Source organism: Pan paniscus, chromosome 4 (genome assembly GCF_029289425.2).
Source record: "Pan paniscus chromosome 4, NHGRI_mPanPan1-v2.0_pri, whole genome shotgun sequence".
NCBI lineage: Eukaryota > Metazoa > Chordata > Mammalia > Primates > Hominidae > Pan > Pan paniscus.
Window position 1 is genome coordinate 18,912,894 of NC_073253.2, and position 16,810 is coordinate 18,929,703.

Here is a 16,810-nt window from a genome sequence, read left to right on the forward strand (position 1 = left end):
TGTCTGCCTGTTTGTGGAAAAAAAAAACCCACACAAACACAAAAAACAACCCAGGAAGAATAAAAGAGAAAATAATGACTACAAAGTGTGGGTGGGAATAGGGTGGCAAGCACGAGGGACTGAAGCAGGGCAGAAGGTGACTAGTGGCTCTGCTCTGAATGTGCTCTTTCATACAGTTCTGACTTGCAGAACCATGGTCATGTTTCACACTCATTTTATTTCAAAATCTTATTGTACTTCCAGTTTTGAAAAATTAAATTCATCTCAGATGTGGAAGCAACCCCAAATGGAATAAAAACGTGAACAAATATACCTAACTAAAATACTAATCAACAATATAATCTCAGTCAAGGAGGTGGGAGGGGAGAGAAGGACAAAGCTAAGTAACTTTGTAAAATAATTAATAACTCTAAGGCTAAGGACAAAATGAACTATAGAGATAGTACTCTAGTTAGTGAATTTATTTTTCACAGTTGTATGCGTTAGAAATTCTAAAATTACTTTATGTGTACTCTATGACTGAGAAAACAAGTATGTATATTGTGGCTAATGTGGTCCAGAAGTCTTGTTGGAGAAAGGAATTGCAAATAAGGAAAGGATGAAGACTAGAAGGAATTCTGTGATGTTGGATTGGAATTGGAGGTATCAGTTATAAACTCAAGTCATGGATATACACACACAGATGAATAGATATAGAAATAGATATAGATCTATGTACATATATGGCTGTGCCCTTTCCTAGATCTGCTCACTGAAAAGGTTAGAACCAATGAGAATCCAGTAATAATGAGCAACTTAGTTCCAGATCTTGAGAAATTCCATATCCATCATGATTTTTTAAAACCCTCATGGTAACCTAAGGATAAAATAAACATCCTCAATTGGACAAAGAATATCTCTAAACACCTACAACATACATTCTGCTCAGTGGTCAAAATATTGAAAGTAGAAAAGACAAATGTTTAAGGTGATGAAAATCCCAGTTACACTGATTTGATCCTTACAAATTATATGAGTGCATTAAATGATCACATGTACTTTGAAAATATGTACATCTATTATGTATTAATGAAAAGAAAGCTAAAAAAAAGAATTTGGTGAATAAAAAATAAATACTGAAAGTTTCCCTTTCAAGACAGGTTGTCTTCCATCAACACTTCCATTTCACATTGTGCTGGAAGCCCTACCTGGTGCTGGAAGGCAAGAAAAGAAAAGGTGTAAGAATAAAAAATGAAGAGCCAAAATTATCATTATTTGTACATGTATGGTTTTGTGTATTTAAAAATCTAAAGAATCCACAGTGTCCTTATTATAATTGAAAAGATAGCTGAGCAAATTTGCAGGATAAAAAATATACAAAAATACAAAATTCAATTTTATTTGTAAATGACAAAATATAAAAAGAATAAAATTTAAATAAAGAGAACATTTACACTATTATAAAATATCAAATACTTAGAAAAAAAATCTGCCAAAAGATATGCCAGACTTATACAGAGATGATTATACAAATTTATGAGAAAAACAGACCTAAATAAATAATTGATACATATACTGTGTTCATAGATTAGAAGACTCAATACTATAAAGAAGTAAATTCTTGCCATATTGATCTATAAATCCAATGCAGTCAAAATCAAAATCCCAGCAGGATTTTTATTAGGAACTTGAAAATCTGTGCCTAAGATTTAAGTGGAATAACAAGGAGTGAAGAAGAACTACAATACTCCCAAAGAACAACTTGGGAGCACTTGCTGTATTGGATGTCAAGGCCATTACAAATCTGTAGCCAACAATGTTGTATTTCTTGAGCTATTTAATGACTGCCCAGGTGTTTACCATATACATTAGGTTATACATTTATGCTTATGCACTTTTTTGGAAGAATAGACAATTTTTACTGTATTACATTTCACAGTAAAAGTGCCATTTGAAAAAGGAAATTAAAAATGATTCCCTCTTTCTGTCATTTCAACCAAGATTGATTTGTGGGTATTAAATGTTTGGGCTGCAAATGGCTCAAAGCCATGTAATATGCGATTTGCTCAGTGGTATTTTGGCTAAATGCTCCTTGACCTGAGTAGAACTAGCTGAGAAAAATCTCAAGTATACTGACAATACCATGTAAGAATGAACTATGTAAAACCCAGGACTTTTATTAAATACCTTTTGTATATGTATCTTGGGCCTGGACCTTGAATTCAATTAAATAATGACCCTTTATATGAGGCCCCATTTCAATATGTCACAGACAGTAAATACTGTCATCTTTGACTGAACAAAGGAGTTCCTGAGTAATAGTGAGAGAAAAATAACATAGAAAAACAGTTTATAATATCTATTTCAAAAGGAAGATACGTTTTTTAAAAAGCTAGATAGCATGTTTCTTTTACTAGAACGTTTTCTGTAGTTTTTTTTTCTCAATGTCAGTAAAAGTGTGTTCACATCTAGCCTGGGTATCTTAAACAAAAACCAAACCAAAACAAAACAAAACCTTTAGATCTAGTCTTCCCAGAAAATCTATCACGCATGTTTCTCAAAGTATTTTGGTAGCCTGTTTTCTCCCTCACTTCACGTTCAATCATAATCATCTTCTTTGCTTCTACATCCTCCTCCAAAATTTTCTTCTCCATCTCCCACTTTTTACTTCTGACTCACTTTATCTGTTTCTGTGTCTTCACGTCAAAATAGAGAAGTTAAAGATGCAAGAGGTTCATAAAAAGAATAAGAGGTGAAGATAAAATGAAAGTCAAATGAACAGAGGTGGTGAAAGAAAGAAAGATAAAGGGGAAGAGAAGGAGAGTTTAGTTATGGGTAGGGAAGGCAAAGAAGAAGCAGAGACAGATGGAGGGGGGTGAAATCGATCTGTGGGATTTAATTGGGGTACCACCTTCTATACCCCACTAATCCAAATATGACTGACAAAGCCATTTAAATAGTCCTTTAACACAAATTTATATCAGTCAGAATAGACTGAATCTGTGAAACAGCCATTTCCTGTAAATGGAGGTTAAGTATTTTTAAGAAAATACTTTCAGAAGGGCAGGAATTAGTATTGTGTTTATGTCCTGGATAAGATCAGGAAATTAAGCTTAGAGTTGCAGAGCATAGTTGGAAAACCAGGAAGGACCTGTGTTTTCCCTGCAGTGTGGTTTCCCCAAGAAGCTGTGTGCTCTCAAAGTTAACTTTGAGAATTTGAAATGCTCCATGATAATGTCCTTTTGTAAATCAAAAAACAACCAACACACAGGATTTGATTTCACTGGAAAGAACACTTGACATTTACTGGACCTTTTCCAAATCCGCCCTAATTCACTGTGCACCATCAATGTATTACACAAGAGAGAAATGAAGCTGAGTTTCAAATTACAAATGATTTAGAGAAAAATAGCTGCCATCAAATGTAAATTTGTCTCCATGAATAAAATTCAACACTTACATTGTCGTCAAGCTGCTGTATACATATGTCTACCTGGGACACCTTACCACCTTTCCCAGATATGAAACAATAATAAATATCTTAGATACACGTTATCACGTGTATCAGTCCATTTTCATGCTGCTATAAAGAAACATCTGAGACTCGGTAATTTATAAACGAAAGAGGTTTAATTGACTCAGAGTTTCACATGGCTGGGGAAGCCTCAGGAAACTTACAATCATGACGGAAGGCAAAGGAGAAGCAAGGACCTTCTTCACAAGACAGCAGGGAAGAGAAAGACAGGGATGGAGGAACTGCAGAGCACTTATAAAACCATCAGGTAGTGAGAACTCCCTCACTATCATGAGAACAGCATGGAGGAAACTGCCCCCATGATCCAATCACCTCCCACCAGGTTTGTCCCTTGACACATGGGGATTACAATTCGAAATGAGATTTTAGTGGGGACACAGAGCCAAACCATATCATCTTGCTAGCAAATGTATCAGAATATCGGTGCAGAAAGGCACGTTAGGGAGACTCTCATTTAACCCTTTTAAATTTTTATTGAGAAGTGGATACCTGGGAATGAGAGTCAAAATAATAATGATGATGAATATTTATTGATTATTTACTGTATGCTGCCAATTTAAGTGTATTAATTTATATTTAATAAAGTCCTTATAACAACCCAAGAAAGCATGTACTACTAATATGCCTATTTTACATTTTATAGATAAGAATCTTTATTTGTAGAGGAGAGGTACTATTTAAGTAAATGATAACCTGTTGTACTAATATTCAGTGGAAATTGTAGTTTAGTGGCTTATACAAGATCTCCACAATATTTAATGACTAGCTACTTGATGTAAAGTGCTGGGCTAAAGTGCCAAAGAAGTGATAGTAGACAAAACACAAGTGGTTCCCAGACCTCATGGAGCTTAGAATCTAGGGGCCAAAAGCAATCAATTAAGAAAGCAATAATGTAAAAATTTGCACTGTTAGGGTAAGTAAATGAAGACTATGGTAAGCAAACAGCAGATATATCTAACCTGGTTGGGAAGAGTCAGTGCTGGGGAACAGGGTTGGGTACAGTTCATTCACAGAACTGGCATCCAGATTCCTTGATTCCTAGGCCAGGGCTCTTTTCAAGACCCCATGCTATACTGCTTCATTGTACTTCCATAGGGAAAAGGCTTAATCAGCCATTATTAGTGCTGTCCACCTGCGCTGCTCTGTTTGGTTAGTGAGCAGTTACAGTCAGCGTTGGTCATGCTCAGGCAAATGGAGCACTTATCTACTTCAAGCTGGGACTTAATCACTTGATGTACATCAGCACTTAGCACAAAACTTGACTTCTCAAATAAAAGCATGCTTGTATTGTGCCTATGGTATGTATTAAAACATAACCTGTGATATTCACTGACTAATGGTTGAGAAGGGAAAACTACCCTCAAGTTAAGATAAAAAATATATTATTAATTTAGTAAATTTAGTCTAAAACCCTCAAATAACACGGATCAGATGATAAAACAAAATGAGAGACCCAGGCATGTTTTACCTCGGTAGGCCATTCTGGAGGTTTCATTCAGAATCATTCTATCTAATCTAAAAACTTCACTAGGATGGCTATCATTAAAAAGATGGGCAATGACCAGTGTTAGTGAGGATGTGGAGATATTAGAACCTTCCTACCTTCCTGATGCGAATGAAAAATGGTGCAGCTGCTGTGGAAACAGTTCTAGAAAATTCCTCAAAAAGTTAAATATAGAGGTGCTATATGATCCGACAATTCTACCGTTATATACCCAAGATAACCAAAAAGAAGTCCAGATAAAAACTTGTCTACACATGTTCATAGTAGCATTACTTGTAATAGACAAAAAGTGGAAACAATTCAAATGTTCATCAGCTGATGAATGGGTAAACAATATGTGAGATATCCATAAAATGGACATTATTCAGTCATAAAAAGGGATGAAGTAATGAAATATGCTACAGCATGAAGGAATCTTGAAAGCATTGCATTAAGTGAAAGAAGCTAGACATAAAATGCCATATATTGTATGATTCCATTTGTGTGGAATATCTCCAGTGTCTCTAGACAGAAAGCAGACTAGTATTGCCAGAAGCTGGAGGAGGAGGCAATGGAGAGTGATTGCTTGCTAATGGGTATGGGGTTTTGGGGGAGGGAGATGAATGTTCCAAAATTAGGTAGTGTGTGATAGTCGCACACAATGCAACTAGCCGTCTAAATAATACACTTTAAAGTGGTGAATTTTATAGTATGTGACTTATACCTCAATAAAGCTATTATCTAAAAAATTTGTGGTCTATCGATGGACATGTAGTTTATACAGAAATCATGACTATGTTTAATATGTTCACATATTTCTGTCCACCTCAAACAAGTATAAAATTGAGGAAAATGTGAGATAATTGAAGCCTAAAAATACTTTTACTGTAAATATGCAGCTACTTTATGCAAGCATGATTTCTTCCACTCCATTGTCTCTGTTCTTATTTCAATTTAAGTATGCAAACAGAGCTATCGAATGTCACTTTTAATTCTAACCTGATTCTTTAGATTTGAGGGTTGGTTTTTTTTTTTTTTTTTGTACTTAGAATTTATTTATTTATTTTACTTTAAGTTCTGGGACACATGTGCAGAATGTACAGGTTTGTTACATAGGTATACATGTGCATGGTGGTTTGCTGCACCTATCAACCCATCATCTAGGTTTTAAGCCCCACATGCATTAGGTATTTGTCCTCATGCTCTCTCCCTTTTGCCCTCCAACCTCCTGACAGGCCCCAGTGTGTCATGTTCCCCTCCCTGTATTTGAGTTTTATTTCTTTTCTAATCATATTCTCCTTATAATTCTTCTCTCTGTGTCCATGTTCTCCACGGTCTCAAGTGACTCTTCTCATTCTTTTGTGACTCTCATAATAGTCTTTTTCTGGGTTATGTCATGAAAACCCTTGTCAAAGTGCAGCTAATATGCAGGACATTGAAACTCCAACCCCTTGAAGAGGATCATCCCACTGGATCAAAGCCTCTTCTACTTCAGTGGCGTCAGGGCTACTTGTCAGCGCTATTTGTCTAGCTGTTGACCTGTGTATTTTCCACCCCTTTTGGCTGGATGGGTCTAGAATTGTTAACTAAAGAACACTGGTTGCTAAGCCTGGAAAGACCAAAGCTGTTCACTGACTGCTTCCTGTTTGCACCGTATGGTATGGGCAGAAGGGAAGATGGAGCCTTATTCTGCTTACGTCTGTTTGTACAGAAGATGAGGGAGGCTTTTTGTGTCTTGCTTACCTAGACACACTCAAAACTGATTTCAGAGCCAATCTGCAGTAAAATCCGAAAATGTGCTATGCATAATTACACAAGCAAACACAATGTCCCAAGACAAATATGTTCTATTAGTAAGCAGTCCAGAATTAAGTAAAAGCAGGTGTTTCCTATATTGGGTCTGATTGCCTACATGTGGCTACTCAGAAATTATTTCTTAATCATTCTGCAGGGTTAGCTCCAGCAGAGAGAAAGAGAGAAAACTCCGTGGGAGTTCTGAGGGCTCTCTGGCCCTCTGTTGAATTAAAGCTTAAGCAGCTGAATCCTGTAATTACTATACTTAATTTTTTTAAAAGCCATCATGGCCCACTTTTTTCTAAGTCAGCAAATTATACATTTCAACTACTATATTAATTTTCCTCTTGATGTTATTTCTGGAGGATCACAGGCTTTATTCATCCAGTGCCCCATTTTGACAGGGACTTTACCTAACTTTGTGCCACATGGTTGGCATGCAAAATGCTCCTGAGTTTGAGATCTACATTACAATATATGACCACGAGAGAAATGAATGATATAAAAAGGGTGGTCATCTCCTTAACACAAGGAGGCCTTCAGTCATGTTCGTATTGCCAAGACGGGAGCACCCTAACCAGCCCTAGAAAGCAGACATTTATTTCTGTTAAGGAGAAAGAACTGATGATTTTATTCACTTCTCACTCTTAGCATTTTCCATGGATTAAGCAGAAGGGACAGTGTTGGGAGCCAGGATATTGCTCGATCCTGGGGACAAACTGTATACAGTATAGAAGCACTCACTTTATTCTTGGCATCACATTAGGTACCAAAACATGAAAAAGTTTACACATTTAGTCTCTACCTTCAAACCATCTTCAAGGACATTAAAACTAATTTGGTACCTAGAATGCATAAATAAAGGTAATAAATAATTAAAAGCAATATATGCTGAATGCCGAAAACTGTCATACACTCCCACGTTATGGGCAATTTTAGTAGGGTGAGATCTGAGGGTGTGAGCTGGATAAAGATGATGTGCGAAAGTTGGGGAACCTAGACTCTTATCAGCTTATTGAAGTAATTAATAATACTAAAAAAGAATTAATTCTGAAAATTCTTATGACATCCCTTAAAAGTTTAAATCAAGGACATTAAAGATTAAAAGGGTTGCACAATGAGGCCCATTTCCCACACATGGAGAAAACTGGACCCTGGACTCCAAGTAGTTAGAATTAATGCTAAAGGCCTGAGCTTCTAACTGTGTAAGATTCCCTTTTCTTCTGAAATTATATCCATTCTTACTTTTTTGTGCTATTCTTTCTTTTATTAAATTGTGGTTGGTGATGACAGATGGCAAGATTTGTTTGTGTCTTTCCTTGGCAAAAACCTGAAAGTTGGCAACTATGTGTTTACCCTCCTCCTCCATCCTTAAATTTTACGGATTCATGAAATCTCAAAGTGTAGTAATGACTTCTCTAGATCTAAGTTTCTGTAAAGAGCCAGATAGGAAGTATTTTAGACTTTGCAGGCCATACGGTATCTTTTGCAACTGTTTGACTCTGCCAGCATAGTGTAAAAGCAGCCATAGACAACATATAAACAAATGAGTGTGGCTGCATTCCAATAAAATTTCATTATGAACATTGAAATTTGAATTTTCTAACTTTTTCTGTCTTACAAAATATTATTATTAGTCTCATTTTTTTTCAACTATTTTAAAAAGTAACAACCATTCTTAGCTTTGTGGCTATACAAAAATAGGTGACTGGACAGATTTGGTCCTGGAGCCATAGTTTCCCAATCTCTGCTCTATATGAAAACAGACTGGGCAAGCTGTTAACCCATGAAGTCAGACAGCAGCAAGACTTATCCTGACAATTTCCTTTTATGTAAATATACATCATCCTTCACTAATTTTCCAAAGCAAAATCAGGAATGTAAAAAGAATGAAATGAGTTAAGTTTTAAAACCCAATTACAAGCTGCACAAATGAGTCATAAACCCCTAATAGGGAAAAATGACAGCTGTCTTCCTATGTGGCCTTGGTCAGGTATGTGTCCCCACACCATCCTTTTGTTAGGTGTGGTGGCTTCCAAGTGGAGGACAGTGACGGTTCATTCTGGGTTGAGGAAGATAAGAGACCATCCAGACTCCTTCAAAAAATGTAATTCAAATTGGAAGAGAAAAGAGAGTCAAGAATGCCAAGAGATTTGCTTGTGCAAAGTGTGCAGGTGGGAAGAAGACTACGCCAGGTAGAGAGAAGAGCAAGGGCGAAGGCACTGAGGTAGGAGTGAGTTTAGTACATTTGAGAAGGCAGCCAGGGTGGCTGGAGCAACATAGGTGAGGTGGAACATGGGAGGAGACGAGGAGAGAACGTAGCCATATCCAGGGCCTCGTTAGTCAATCTAAGAGCTGTATTCCGAGCGACATGGAAAGTTATTGGAGAGTTTTGACTAGAAGGATGGCATGATTTAGCTCCTTTTTAAAGAGGATTATGCTGACTGTTGTGTTGAGGGCAGACCATGGCAGATGGCCAAAGGGTAGAAAGAGAGATAGGTGACTTAAAGTGTTGTTTCGGTAGTTTAAATAAGAGTGATGTTGACTTGGGCTAGAGCAATGGAAATGGGTCTGAAGCAAAGAAGAATGGGGAGCTTTGAGAGATCTAAGAATTAGTCAGATGTGAGGATTGATTTGGTGTGAGGAACGATGGAGAAGGAGAAATCAGGGAGGGTGCTAATAACCTCTGGGTGGTAGCAATATAACTGCTGTCTACCAGCATTAGTCTGTTCTCATGCTGCTAATAAAGACATACTCGAGACTGGGTAATTTATAAAGGAAAGAGATTTAACTGACTCACAGTTCCACAGGGTTGGGAAGGCCTCAGGAAACTTACAATCATGGCAGAAGGGGAAGCAAACACATACTTCTTCACACAATGGTAGGAAGGAGAAATGCCAAGCAAAAGGGGCAAAAGCCCCTTATAAAGCCATCAGATCTCGTGAGAACTCACTATCATGAGAACAGGATGGGGGAACTGCCCCCATGATTCAGTTATCTCCACCTGGTCCCTCCCACAACAAGTGGGGATTATGGGAACTACAATTCAAGATGAGATTTGGGTGGGGACACAGCCAGACTATATCACTACCTCTCTAGATCCCTCATGAGACAGAAGCCCAAGGAGGCCAAGAATATGTCCACATCACTTACAATTTTATGCCAGTGCCTGGTACAGGGTAGGCACTCAATTGTTTAAGTAAATTAATGAATGAAATATGTTGGGCATATTAAAGGGAGATTATCAAACCAACATGGATTAGTCAGAGAATTCAGAATAATAGTCTTGATATTCTTGTGTTCTTGGACAAGTTGAATGTTAAACCATCTAGATTTCCAAATGGTGGGAGTGGGTGCTGAGGAGTAGTTATATATTACTGTAACTGTATACTTGTAAGAGATTTTGCCTCTAGGAAAACCTGCAAAGGGAATAGAGGTTTTCATGATAGCATGGGTCACAATGTGAAAGCTCAGATATGTATGTTTAGCTCACTAAATATTGGCCCCTACAAAGTTTTAAACACTTTGATTTAGTTTCCAGCATTAAAAATAAGCAGAATTCACATAAACATTTAGGTGTCTAGCTTTTCTTGAAGAAATCAACGTCTGGTCCTATTGGCTCCTTCTTTCTTTGTCACAAGTATTAGATGGAGCTAAGTTCCATCCACTGTCTTTAGGGGGCTCGGGTCATCCTTCGGTCATTAGATATCCCCTCTATTCCCTATTGTCTTACAAATACCGAGAATGAGGGGAAGTTTATTCTGTCATGTTATACCCAGCCCTGTTCCTCACTTTCATTTTCTGTTTTGGACCCAGAGGGAATTTTTCGTTGTCTGCTGTTTCAGCAACACATGTTGAAGGCCTCCTGGGCCAGGTGCTGGAGATATGATCATCTCTAAATAGATGCAGCGTTTGCCATCAGAGACCTTAAGGTATACAAGAGGAGACAGAAAAAAAGAACAAATCAACACATAAATAATTCCAAGCTATGGTAAAAACTACGAAGAAAAACAGTATGCAGCAAAAGAGAAAAAATATGGAGGGAAGATGGAATTAAGTTGCTTAACGGAGGCCTCTGTGAGGAGGCGATGGTTAAGCTATGCGAAAAGCCAGGAAGGAGAGGGTTGGGAGCTGAGGGAACGGCAGGACTGAGGTCCTGCATGGACAGAGCTCGGCATTGTTGACATGCTCATGAGAGGAGAAAGGTTGTAGACATGCTCAGGAAAGGAGAAATGTTAACCAGGAGGTAAGACCCTCCTTAGCTGTTGCAACTAAGTAGCAAATGGATTTCCTGCTTATTCTGGTCTGAACTCTTCAAATGAAACTCTTTTTAATTATTGGAACCATGTTGCCAAGGTTTATTATCTGTATCTTGTATAAACAACTCTTGTTTCCAGAAGACGTTTAGAGTTTACCCAAAATAAAAGTCACCTGTTGGTCACTCTGCTTATTTATGATAGCATCTAATTACTGAGAACAAGCTCACATGAATGATTTTTTAGTGCACAATTTCTCTTCTATTGAAAAGAATCTTTGACTTTTCTTTCTTCACAGAAGTTGGAGACAGCTTTTCCCTACAATTGAGCTGGGATGAGCCGAGTCCCAAGAGGGGATGCAGGCTAGGTTTCCTAAGACCCTGCCTACTCCCTTTGGGTCGTGTTTCAGTTTATCTTACAGAGTGAACTTTCTTGCCATATCCTTGTGTTATTTAATATGTATTATTGCCATATGCCTGCGTTATTATTTTTAAAATACCTTTATTTTAATTGACTCACTTTTTATGCTAAATTCATTTAGAAAGGAAAATTTTAACACTATCACAAATAGAAAATTAGCATCAATTGTCATAAATAGAAATGCCAATAAAATAAATTCTCTGTTGCTTGCCAAAGGTTCTGAGCCAAATGCTTGCTTTCATTTTATTGGCAAAAGAGATTAGCAGTAGTTTTAAAAGCATATTAGCACCGAACTGAGTCATTATCTTTGATGGTTATTGAAAGGATAGAACAGGGAATACATCTCTCTTTGAGATTCAGTATTACTTAATTCAGAGATCAATGAGCCGCCTAAAATCATTCCAATTGCCACCGGTGAAACACTTGAGAAATACAGGAATTTTCAAACGAAACAATCTCTGTTCAGCTTAATTTACCAAGGAAGGGAACTGGGTCTTCCAGTGTTGAGTAGCTCCCACTAGACTCAGCACAGGGCCGGGTATAGGACAGACACTCAACAATTGCCTTGATGTGTATGGCGAAGACTGCACCGCTGCCTCTAGCAGACAGCCACGGAAGTGTTTATTTTTATTACAAATATTAGGGTGTCATGAGATGACTGAACTGCTGGAAAATAAAATCATAGGGCTGGGACTGTTGCCAGTCAATACCAGCACCTCTTTTGTGTTAATAATAACATAAAAGTAGCAGTGTAGCATTTTAAAGGGGAATTGACTTTGGACCTAGGTTCAAATATAGGCTTAGGAACTCATTAATTTCAGACCTTGGACTGGTTATTTGATCTCTCTGGTTTCAGTTTTCTTGTCTGTAGTATGGGTCTGATGACACCTTTCAAAGGAATGTTATCAGGATTAATGAGGTAACATAGATTACATGGCTACCATGTAGTAGGGTTCATTAATTTGGAGCTAGTTTTAAGAACGACACATAGATAGGCTACAATAGCTCTAAGACCTCGTCTTATATAACAGTTGAAAAAGAAAAAGATATATTTGGAGAATTAGGCAAAACAAAAAATTTTTATCTATGGATATAAGTTAGAAAGAAATCTTGAGGAAATTATGCAGGTCTTGCAGGTCAAAAATCCTGCACAGTAGAACCAACCAAGGCCAGCTTGTATTGTTGTTTTGGCCTGGATACATGTAGATCATTTTCTAAATTTTTCTCTTTTTTTTTCTTCCAATCTGGCTAGAGCTTTAATATGGAGTAACAAATATGCTACTTTGTCTATCTTTGTCTTAAGGATGTTTGGTATATTGAAGAATTACTTTTAAGATTTAAGATTTTTACTTGATGCCAAAGCATTTATTCTGATTAGATCAATATATCAACATTTTGTATTGAGTCTAGTTACCTGAAAAAGTCAACGAATCATATTCCATGCATGCTTTGGAAACAATTATCACATGCAGACTGAGCTAAACATTTCCACTGAGAGGAGCACAGCAGTCACAGTCAATAGGTCAATAGGAAAACCACACTGGATCTCTTCTATCAGTGCTCGATGGTAATGCCTGACACACTTCCTGTAGCTACATTGACACATTATTGTGATATACTGAAGACTGCATGTTTCTTTTTTATATTAGTCCACTCTTGATTTCTTAAAGAAATTTTATTGCCTTATGATTCAATTTACAATACTTACAGTCTTCTCTAGAAGCATTATATTACATTTCACTACACATAGGTAAAATAAAGCTTATCTGGAAAATAATTTTGTAGACCAATTGTAAATCTTATTGCTTATACACTTTCCTTAAATAACATTAGTAACTCTGCCTAAGTTAATGCCAAAAGAGTTCAAAATTCAATGCATTATACACACAGTGGTGAAAATTAACAGAAAAACAAGAATCCAATTGACATTTTCGAGTAGCTGTTTCTGCTGTGTTTTGAGACTCAGAAACATGACTCAAGGATTTACTTTTCATCACACCTTGCAGGTCCGTTTTTGTATACGCATTCTTCCTTAACTGAAATAAACAGTTTTTTTTTTTCTTTTTAACTGTAGGGATCATATTTGTTCATTAGCTGAAGTCATTCCTTAGTTACTCGGAATTTCTGTGACAGGATTTTTTCTTTTCTTTCTTCTTCTTTTTTTTTTATTATTATACTTTAAGTTCTGGGACACCTGTGCAGAATGTGCAGGTTTGTAACCTAGGTATACATGTGCCATGGTGCTTTGCTGCACCCATCAACACGTCATCTACATTAGGTATTTATCCTAATGCTATCTCTCCACTGGCCTCCTACCCCGCAACAGGCCCCAGTGTGTGATGTTCCCCTCCTTGTGTCCATGTATTCACATTGTTCAACTCCCACTTATGAGTGAGAACATGCGGTGTTTGGTTTTCTATTCCTGGGTTAGTTTGCTGAGAATGATGGTTTCCGGCTTCATCCATGTCCGTGAAAAAGGATATGAACTTATCCTCTTTTATGGCTGCATAGTATTCCATGGTGTATATGTGCCACATTTTCTTTATCCAGTCTATCATTGATGGGCATTTGGGTTGGTTCCAAGTCTCTGCTATTGTGAACAGTGCTTCAGTAAACATCCATGTACATATGTCTTTATAGTAGAATGATTTATAATCTTTTGGGTATATACTCAGTAATGGGATTGCTGGGTCAAATGGTATTTCTGGTTCCACATCCTTGAGGAATCACCACACTGTCTTCCACAATGGTGGAACTAATTTACATTCCCACCAACAGTGTGAAAGTGTTCCTATTTCTCCACATCCTCTCCAGCATCTGTTGTTTCCTGACTTTTTAATGCTCGCCATTCTAACTGGCGTGAGATGGTATCTCATTGCGGTTTTGATTTGCATTTCTCTAATGACCAGTGATGATGAGTCTTTTTTCATGTTTGTTGGCCGCATAAATGTCTTCTTTTGAGAAGTGTCTGTTTACATCCTTTGCCCACTTTTTGATGGGGTTGTTGTTTTTTTCTTGTAAATCTGTTTAAGTTCTTTATAGATTCTGGATATTAGCCCTTTGTCAAATGGATAGACTGAAAAAATTTTCTCCCATTCTGTAGGTTGCCTGTTCACTCTGATGATAGTTTCTTTTGCTGTGCAGAAGCTCTTTAGTTGAATTAGATCCCATTTGTCAATTTTGGCTTTTGTTGCCATTGCTTTTGATGTTTTAGTCATGAAGTCTTTGCCCATGCATATGTCCTGAATGGTATTGCCTAGGATTTCTTCTAGGGTTTTTGTGGTTTTAGGTCTTATGTTTAAGTCTTTAATCCATCTTGAGTTAATTTTTGTATAAGGTGTAAGGAAGGGGTCCAGTTTCAGTTTTCCACATATGGCTAGCCAATTTTCCCAACACCATTTATTAAATAGGGAATCCTTTCCTCATTGCTTGTTTTTGTCAGGTTTGTGTGACAGGATTTTTTCTGAAAGGCACTAGTTTTCTAATTTCTTTTATGTATTACTTTACTTATTTATTTATTCATTCAACAGACATTTATTAAGAACTGCATAGTGCTAAGCCCTGGGTTAGATTCTTGGAAGTAGTATGGAGGTGGTAGATAGTACACAAAGATGTGTAAGACTAGGTGTCTGCCCTCCAGGAGTGTACAGTCTAAGATTACGTAGAATTCATATAAGCAATTAAACAGATATCACAGGAGCAAATGGTAGGTGCAATTAAGTGCTGCAAGGAAAGATTGGAGGAATCGAGGAGGGCATAGGTCAGATCTTGGTGGATGGGCAGAATGTCACTTTATGAAGATGCTGTAGAAGCAGGACATCCCAGGAGGAGGGAATTTTCTTTATATGAACTCTTATTCAGTTTAGTCTGATTCAATCATCATTTATTGAGTGACTGCTAAGATTAGCTACCTGGGACTCAGAAATAAAAATGAGCTTCCAGATTGAAAGATACCCTAAATGTCTGGCACAGAGGATGAAAATAGACCTGTGCTGAGGCTCGTGATTGTGAAATTTCAGAATGTTAGGAGTGCATTTTTTAATTTTTAAAAAGCCTTCAGAAAGAAAATACAGAAGATAGTCATGAACTTCTCAACAAAAAATTTGTCAGCATTAAGGCATTGGAGCAATGTTTGCAATTATTCAGGGAAAATTATATTTCTGATGTGGAATTGCATATCTAGCCTATCCCTTAATTAAATATGAGGATTATTTATTTATTTATATGGGTTTAGGGGGACACGTGCAGTTGTGTTACATAGATATATTGCCTGGTAGTGAAGTCTGGGCTTTTAGAATATCCATCACCCGAATAATGTACATTGTACCCAATAGGTAGTATTTCAACCCTCACCTCCTTTTCACCCTCCCACCTTTTGGAGTCTCCAGTGTCTGTTATTTCATTCTGTATGTCTGTGTGTACCCATTGTTTAGCTCCCACTTGTGAGAACATGAGGTTTTGAACTTTCTGCTTCTGAGTCATTTCACTAAGAATAATGATGTCCAGTTCTACCCATGTTGCTGCAAAAGACATAATTTTATTTTTTTTTTTGGCTGAGTAGTGTTCCATGATCTATATATCTATCTCCAGATACGGATATATAGATAGATAGATATCACATTTTTAAAATCCAGTCGTCATCTCTTGATGGGCACTTAGGTGGAATCCATGACTTTGCTGTTGTAAATAGCTCTGTGATGAACATACAAGTGCATTTGATAAAAATGATTTCTTTTCCTTTGGGGAGATACCCAGTAGTGGATTGCTGGATCAAAGGGTAATTCTATTTTTAGTTCTTTGAGAAATCAAATATGGGGGTACATTTCAGGCATTTTCAGACATACACTGTTTCTCAGGAATCTACTTTAAAAAGTGCTCCATAAAAACAAGGGAAAATACCAAGATGGCAGGGGATATAGGGTCCAGAATATTGAATCCATCTTAAGAGAGTGGTAAGAGAATCCTTGATGATGGTGAAGGGTTCTCATACCAAGGTGCAACAGACATAAAGAGAGTCCTGTCCAAACAGTCCAGGCCAGCAGGCTGTGGAAAATGTTCCCAGGAAGATGGCATTGATGGATTACATAACGCATTTGAACATAGTGAGAGAAGATTGGACAAATGGCTGAGAATTTAGGGTTGAATTGGTGAGAAATACATAGAAAACTAAGCAAAAATACACATAGCAAAGTATTTAAGAAGAAAAAAGCAATCATAGTCAATTATATACCTCAGGAGTGAATAGGCTTTACATAGCCTAATCATGTAAACCAGCGGTTCCCAATATTTTTGGCACCAGGGACTGATTTCATGGAAGACAATTTTTCCTTGGATGGTGTGCAG